The sequence below is a fragment of the Chinchilla lanigera genome, unplaced genomic scaffold, assembly GCF_000276665.1.
Source record: "Chinchilla lanigera isolate Chin_1 unplaced genomic scaffold, ChiLan1.0 scaffold00001, whole genome shotgun sequence".
NCBI classification, from domain to species: domain Eukaryota; kingdom Metazoa; phylum Chordata; class Mammalia; order Rodentia; family Chinchillidae; genus Chinchilla; species Chinchilla lanigera.
Window position 1 is genome coordinate 143,909 of NW_004955402.1, and position 8,761 is coordinate 152,669.

Sequence of the window (8,761 nt, forward strand, 5' to 3'; positions counted from 1 at the left end):
CATTCATCTATTTTTAAAATATATTTCTTCTCTAGATGTGCTGAGCAAGTCTTTCATTATTATTGTCATTTTATTTTCTGCCTGAGAGATTATTTCTGATCTGATCTCTTTGATAAAGCTGCTTCTTTACTTCCATTTCAGCAATTTCAGGTGTGTGTTTACCAAGCTCTCCTATGTTGACGTCTCCTGGACTTGTGCTAAATGAGGTAGAGTTCTGAGATTGCATTTTAGTTCTTCATCTTGTCATGTTTGATGCTGGAAGCCAGAACGCTCAGTCTCCCTCTTCCTTGGCAGCTCAGCAAAGTTTGCTAGTGTCCTTAGTTCTCCTGGTGGTCAGGCTTGCCCCTCAGTGTCTGCTGAGATGTGCTGCTTAGTCTGGGGTCTTCCAGAAGATGGCAAAGTGTACCTGAATCTCTCAGGTCTCAGATGTGAACTGTGGTGTCATCAGATGGCAGACTGTCTGAACCAATGTCCCCTTGCAGCTCAGGGCATGTGTATGACCCAAAAGCGAGCTGCACTGGTGGTGCAATCATGGATCAGTAGTCCTGTGTTTCCAGGCAGTTCAGGGCACAGGTAGAACCCAGACATGCACTGCAGGGTCAACAGTTTGTGGCACACCTGATTCTGTGTCTCCACACAGCTAAGGGCGTGCACAAGAGCCAGACATGGGCTTCATTGGCAGTGATCATGAACCACCTGTGACTGTGACCTCCAGGATGTCAGGGTGCAAGTAAAGCCCAGACTCAAACTGCAGTGTTAGCAGTTGTGGACCACCTGCTTTAGTACCTTAGGCAGCACAGGGCACATGCAGGGCGGGCCCAAACATGAACCACCATGTTAGTAGTTCATGGGCCTTGTGAGTCAGGATCTCCTGTCTGCACTGGGTGCACAGAGGGTGGAGACTCAGACTGTAATGGCAGCAAGGTCGGGAGTCACCTGTTCTGCCCCCAGGAAGTAGATGGGAAATACTTGGTTCTCTAGGTGTTCAGCTGTGAACTGTGATGTCAGCAGGTCACAGACTGCCTGATTCTGCATTTCCAGTCAGCTCAGAGTACAGAAAGGAGCCAGACATAGGCTGCACTGGCAGTGATCATGGACCGCCTGTGTCTGTGACCTCTGGGAGGTCAGGGCACAAGTAAAGCCCCAGTTGTACTCATAATGGTATTGTTTATCTTATTATTTGGTCCATGCATACTTAACTGTTTCTTTGGCTTTGTCTCCTCCAGGTTTAAAGCTACATGCCTACCCAAGACAAGAATACCTGGTATCTATTGAAAGCCTTTAGATAGACCCTCTAGAGAGTATCCCTCACTGCAAATCACAATTATGACCCCCTTTAACCAGAATGGTCACTACCCCTTTCCCCTTCATGGCAGTTAGGGATACCTCTTCAGAGGGGGGAATATTATAGACAGCTAAGATAGGTAGAAATATTATAGGAAGTTAGACAGAGGTAGGCCCTCAAAGGAGTGAGTGCAGAGGATGATAATACATTATAACTGTGGCGGGACATGCCTCTGTTTAAGGCCAGCTCTCAAGGTAAGGACAATAAAGACATAAAGAAAAATACACAATAATTGGTATCACCTGGTCCAATAAAATCTAGCTAGACATCAGTCAACCAGGTGGGTGACCAGGACCTCCTGAATCAAGCTTTCCTAAAAACGTCCTTATTCTTTCCACGTGCACTTGGTATGTGAGCTGCTTCTCCATTGGATCAATCAGGTATAAGTGGCTATATTCATAATCTTATTGGTTGATCATAGTTTAGACCCACATTGTACCCACCTCATGATTTTGCTCTATAAAACTTCCTATTAGAAGTGGGCTCACTGGCAGCCCACTTTTGGTTTCCCTCCTGTCTCTCAGGAGTTATCACTCTCAACAAAGTTTTCATATTCTTAATCTCTATTTTTCCTTAGAATTCATTCTTTGAATTTGGGGGACATGAATTTGGCATATGTGACATCTAGGGGGTTGGTTATTTATTTCCCCTGTATCAAGTACAGAGTATGAAAGTTTATTTTGACAAATGTTAAACCTCTTTTTTAAGTTTTGTCTTACATTTTACTAAGAGCAGATTAATATCCTAAGTCTTATTGTTTTAAGCAGATTTTTATATTATTCCTGTGTTACATTTTTGATTCTTTCAAAAGAATTTTTCTTAGAACAAACTGTCTCTAATTAGAAATATTTTACTCCAAAGGTATGTAGCAGAAAAATGTTGTTGCCCAAGTAACCTTGTTGCCCTTGTTGCCCAGGTAACCTTCAGTTTACTTTAGTTCCTGTTACTTCTGTTTCCCAGAAATGGCTGGTCACTATGATGCATATTGTATGAGCCAATCCCTAATTGACAAGCCACTTTGCTTCTGTACTTCCCTTTTGCAACCCCGTAAAAACCTCCCTCCCTGATCCTTCAGGGCTTGACATTTTTTAGGTCAGTGGCAATTGATGTTAAATAAATCTTCCTCCAAATCCTGGGTGACATTTCTGTGTTTCTGTTTGCCCCTGCAGATACACTGTTAACATATATGATCAACTTACAATAAAATAGAATCTTTGTATTAATTAAATTATATCTCCCCATACATACGTTACCAGTAGCTATAAAACTAACGTTAACTCATATTTGTGTCCCAAACTGCGTCATATATACACGTAAGTCCTATATGTCTGGAGAAGAACATATAACATACTTGAGGTGGGAAAAGCCCAGAACCTTTGTTTCTGAACCTTTTCTGTAAAACAAAGTGATTTTCAAAAACACAGTTTAAGTACTTAATTTGACCAAGCCTAGAGAGTAAAATAATAGCAGTTTATCTACTACAGAGAAGTGAGCAAATCTTTTTAGCATCTCCTAAAACTATTAGCATTAAACCATATAAACAAACCCCTTAACATACTGACATGATTAATTGTATATAAACCCAAGTTCTTTGTCTCTCAAAATTGATTGATAAATTTGAGGACAAAATGATGAATTTAGAAGAGTATTTATTAGAAATAATAAGAAGAAAAAGTTCAATGTGCTTTCTTTGTCTTAGCCTTACATAAATAGGTGGAGTAAGAGGACTGGTTTCAAAGGAGATGAGTTCAAAAGAGTTCTAAAATAAATTGGCTATCTTGAATTTCTAATGTTTTCTCCAGTCACTCCAGAGGTAGAGAGAAATTGTCAACTAGGTTAGTAGATCTTGCTGAGAGGAACTGTTCTCAACTCCCTTTTTATTCTAGTTTTTATCCTTCTTATGTTAGACTTTGCATCTCTAAGCTTGGATTAGTATATTTGATTGGCTTTTAACCTGTGTGGGCTATTTTCTTTTTTGGTATTTTTTTCGAGACAAGGTCTTACCATGTAGTGCACACTAGACTTGAACTTGCTTATGTAGGCCAGGATAACTCTGAACTCATGGTGATCCTCCTGCCTCAGCCTTCCAAGTGCTGGAATTACACGGGTGCAACACCATGCCCAATTTATTTTCTTTTTTTATCTGACCCTATTGTTAGGCCTCTCTATCTACTCAGAATAATCTATTATAAACTATTACATTCCCCACTCTGAGGAAGTGTCCTTAACTCTCCTTAGAGGAAAAGGGGCAATGACCAATTTGACTGCTTCAAACTGAGAAGGGTCAGTGAGGCCAGTCAGGGATTTTCCCCAAGAACTAATCTAAGGAGCCCTCCTTACAGATCAGGCTGGAGTTCTTCTATGGACTCTCTTAAGAGGACTGATCTAGTAGACGTCAATAAAAGGAATCCAGCATCCTTATCTTTGGTTATATCCACATGAACATTTGGAGTTTGGCAGTTTCTAGGTGAGAAGAAACCAATTTTATTATTAATGGAAGAAACCAAGTCCAGACAGTTTTTAAGGGATTGTAACCGTGTCCCAGACCTGTTAGTTCATGGAGCTTATCTTTAAGTAAGATTTTTGAAATGGTTTTAAGGTCTTTCTCTACCTAGTATGATTTATTTATCAAAAGACAACAAGTTTCATTTATTAGTGCATACATCCCTCTAGTTTCAGCCATAAGAAGGTCCAGGGCTCTGTGGTTCTGAAGAACTATTTTAGTTAAGAAACTTGAAGACTCTTGCTGAGGTTCTGTAGCTGCCACTGTGGTTTTTTAGCTTCACTGAACCATAATAGTAATAAAATACAGGTGTACCTGGAGACTGCCAGCAGGGGTCAGTGTAGTGTCTGGATCCCGCTTTTTATACCTAGCCTGTAGGTTTTTTTTCTATAAATATTTTGGGTTATACTTTTTCTGCTATATGTTTAAGATCAAGTTCATATGAGATGAGTGTTAATCAAAATTAATACCTCTCACTTTTCAGATACATATTATATATATATTGTGGTGCATTGACAACTGGTAGTCAATTTATAACCCCCAGCTGAACTGAGTAAGCGTGATGCTAGGTGTGGGAGGCCCACCTGAGGATTGTTGCCAGCAGCATAAGAGGCAGAACTGGAGAAGAAGTAGTTAGGCTGTTGGGATCTAGTAGAAGCTGTTAGGAGCCTGTTGGAAGTGGAGAGAAGCTGTAAGAAGCTGTTGGTTTTCTTGGAGGGGTTTATCATGCTGGCTTTCCCAATGAACTTGGCTGTTTTCATCCTCCAAGGAGCTCAAGACCTTGTTGGCACTGAGAATGGCTTTGGTTCACTTTGGGAGAGCTCTGGCCCTCATTCTAAACATCACTTCCTAGCTCCAGAGGGGAAGGTGGTACACTGCTCAGTCTCCTGGAGAAGCTTGTCATGTTGGCTTTCCTGATGGAAACTCAGCTGTGCTGATCATTGGAGGAGCTTGGGACCTCACTGTTACTGAGGATGGCTATGGCACTTTTCCAAGGAGCTCTGGTTCTTACTTTGAGCATCACTTCCTGGCTCCAGCACATATCCCTCAGCCTGCTAGCACAGATCCTTCATCCCGCTGGCACAGACTTTCTAGATTCTACCACTGACCTTTGGGCCTTCCAGTGCAGATCCATGAAACAGGCCTGCATGGGATATTATTACGGGCTCTAGCCTTCCAGTTGGACTCGTGGGAGGCAATGTTATGGGCTCTAGGTCTTCAGCTGGACTCATGCAGGATATTACCCCGGGATCCAGGCCCTCAGCTGGATTCTTTGGTCTTTAGTGTATGGGCTGATTTCCTGCACTCTCTTGTATATGATTCTTTGGGTGACTATTATAAATAATCTTATAAAATACATGTCCTGTACTGTATTATTCCCCTTGCAATAAGTCCCAAAACACCATATATATATATATATATATATATATATCAAGGTCAGTCAAACCTCCTCAGGTATTACTTTTTTACCATGTGTAGAGATTCTTGGCTCCTCTATCAGTGTGATCTTCCAGGAAAGGTTGCAGTCTTGCTTGAGCGTAATGGCTTCCATTGGAAGCCGGGGGACATTTCCCACGTTAGTGACTCTCCTTTTAGCACAAAGTACACAAATTACTTCTGCATTCTAGGGTCCAAAAGTCTCCCTGCTCTAGAAATTGGGTAATTCATCAAAACTGTGGGATCCTTTTAGAAAGATCCTCTCATGTCTGAGTCCTTGACATTGGAGGACAAGAGTCAAAATATTGGCTGTCCTCTTAGCCCAGTTATCCTTTTTAGCTTTGGCCTCTAATCCTCAGTTGTCGAACACCTAGAAGATCAGTCACACCAGTATTTAAAAATATCTGTTTCGAGGCCGGGCATGGTAGCACATGCCTGTAATCCCAGCACTCAGGAGGCTGAGGCAGGAGGATCTTTGCAAGTTCGAGACCAGCCTGGGATACAAAGTGAGCGCAAGCCCAGTCTGAACTGCATAGTGAAACCCTTTCTCAAAAAGACCAAAAAACAAAAAACAAAACAAAACAAAAAAAACTATATATCATCTGTATTTATCTATATCTATCTTGATTCATGAACTTAATTCTTTCCACATTTATGGTAGCAAACTGAATTGGGTGAGAACTGAATCAAATTTCCCCATAATGTCTGCGGTTTATTGAAAGGAACAGTAAATGCTTAAAATTTTCTTTTTTCTTGACCAGTTTTGCATGCTTGAATCTGGTAATCAGAATGACTGATCTGAAAATAACAGTATGCCATATAAGAAGCCTTGTTGAACTCCTACCATCTTGTATGGTGAAGCTCTGCATCATTTCCAATTTTTTTTTATTATTATTACTTGTTACTGTCTTTGATTGTTTGATCAGTCTTACAATCTTACATCTGGTAGACTGAGCAACTTTGTTGAAGATAACAGTATGTAATGCAGCAACCATTGTTAAATCCTATCATTTTGTTTTGAGGTCATGTATCATTTTTGTTGTCTTCATGTTGTTTTGATTTTGTCTTCATTGTTGTTTTGTTACTTTTTAATCTTTAAAATAAAAAATAATTTCCCCGTAAGGTCAACACTGAACCTTACAAATTATATATATATTCCCAGATATACAGGTTACATCATAAACTAAGATAATAGTTGTTTGCTTAATAGTTGTTCATTTAACCAATTATAAACTGATTACTGAAAACATTTTACAAGCCCACAGTTAAATAATCTTTAATTCTAAAAACTCAATTTCTAGTAACCAAAAGCCTAACAATGTAGAACAAATGAAATTATCTTAGTAAAATATAGAACCTTTGTTTTTCTTCTAGTTTGATAAGTTTAACCAAGAGCATCTTATTGCTTTAGACAAAAACCTTTTAGTCTTAGTTATATCTAACTTTATATATCAAAATAATTTAGTAATATCTGTTGGAGTGTGCCACAGTAGGACTCTGGGAAAAAAAAAAAAAAACAGAGAAATCACACATGAGTGGAAAAAACTGAACAAAGTGGTTCAGTTTTTCAGCCACAGAGAATTTTGTCTGGCAGTTCTCCAAGCCCAGGGGGTTCCCACTTATTTATCTTAATGATTACTTTAGATGATGTCATGGTTTGGCACTTATTTTGTAAGGGGAACAATATAATACAGGACACATTTTATAAGATTATTTATAATAGTCACCCAAAGAATCATATACAAGAGAGTGCAGGAAATCTGTCCACACATTATAGACCAAGAATCCCGCTGAGGGCCGGGATACCAAGATAATGTCCTATATGAGTACAGCTGAAGACCTAGAGTCCAGAGCAATGCCTCCCATGAATCCAGCTGGAGGCCCAGGGCCCACGACAGTGTCTCACGTAGGCCTGTTTCACGGATCTGCGCTGGGAAGGCCCAAAGGTCAGTGGTGGAATCTAGAAAGTCTGTGCCAGCAGGATGAAGAGTCTGTGCTAGCAGGCTGAGGGATATGTGCTGGAGCCAGGAAGTGATGCTCAAAGTAAGAACCAGAGCTCCCCTGAAAAGTATCACAACCATCCTCAGCAACAGTGAGGTCCCGAGCTCCTCCGATGATCACAACAGTGAGTTCCCATCAGGAAAGCCAACGTGACAAGCTTCTCCAGGAGACTGGCAGTGCACCACCTTCCCCTCTGGAGCCAGGAAGCGATGCTCAGAGTGAGGACCAGAGCTCCCCCAATGTGAACCAAAGCTATTCTCAGTGCCAACAAGGTCCCGAGATCCTCAGAGGATGAAAACAGCCAAGTTCATCGGGAAAGCCAGCATGACAAGCTCCTCCAAGAGAACCAACAGCTCCTTACAGCTTCTCTATGCTTCCAACAGGCTTCCAACGGGCTCCCAACAGGCTCCCAACAACTTCTACCAGCTCCCAACAGCCTAACTACTTCTTCTCCAGTTCTGCCTCTTATGCTGCTGGCAACAGTCCTCAGGTGGGCCTCCCACACGCAGCACCATGCTTAGTCAGTCCAGCTGGGGGTTACAAATTGACCAGCAGTTGTCAATCCACCACAGAGGACTCATGAAAATCAAGTCACAGCAGCTAACACTCACTGTGAAACTATATTATCTTTAACCAAAGAAAAGCCTCTTATGTTCTTACATATAGATGACAATATATATTACATTTATAAAGCCAATTTTTAAAATATTACCTCAATTGTTTAACTACTTGAGTGGAAACATGTCATCAATCTTAAAGACATTTTACTTTTACCAAACAATTTAAATTAGCCTAATGTTAGATCATGTGAACAAGAAGTATTTGGGCCAATATCATGAGTGTCAATTTTTATCTATGAGCCAATCTAAGTAGAATCATTTTAGAGGATAATATACACCTGGAAGTTAACACACAGACATATATATTAACCCAAATAATAATATCCTTTATGGTACCAAACTTTAAGGCTTTTATTTGCAAATCATAGGTAAGCCTCAAGCTGATCAGCCCTCATCTGGAAGTGCTTTAAATGAGATTGGCTATATCTCAAAAGCTATACAATTTGTTTTCTGTAGGGAGTCTCAAAACAGACAGAACTTTATAAGGATAAAAATAAAGGAAAAATAAAATTGATATGAGTTCTAAAAATCTTTAATGAAGCAGCTTCAGATATGTTAAGCAATCATTAAAACAGATTAGCAAGAAGGAGAACATATGTTCTTAAATATAGAACATATAAAACAGCCCTAAGAGGCCCCATGGGCCATGCCCTGGATGCAAAGGAGACCACTGGAGATCGGTCTGCCCTCTGAGGTGGAGGCCACAGAGTTCAGACCCATGCTACCAGTCAGTCCAACAGGAATGAGAGGGCTTGGGGCATGGTCTGCCTTCTCCCTCTGGCCAGACCGTCATCTCCATGGAGGAGCCCTGGGTAATCATGACTATGGAGGAACAAGAAAACAGCCTGTTGCTAG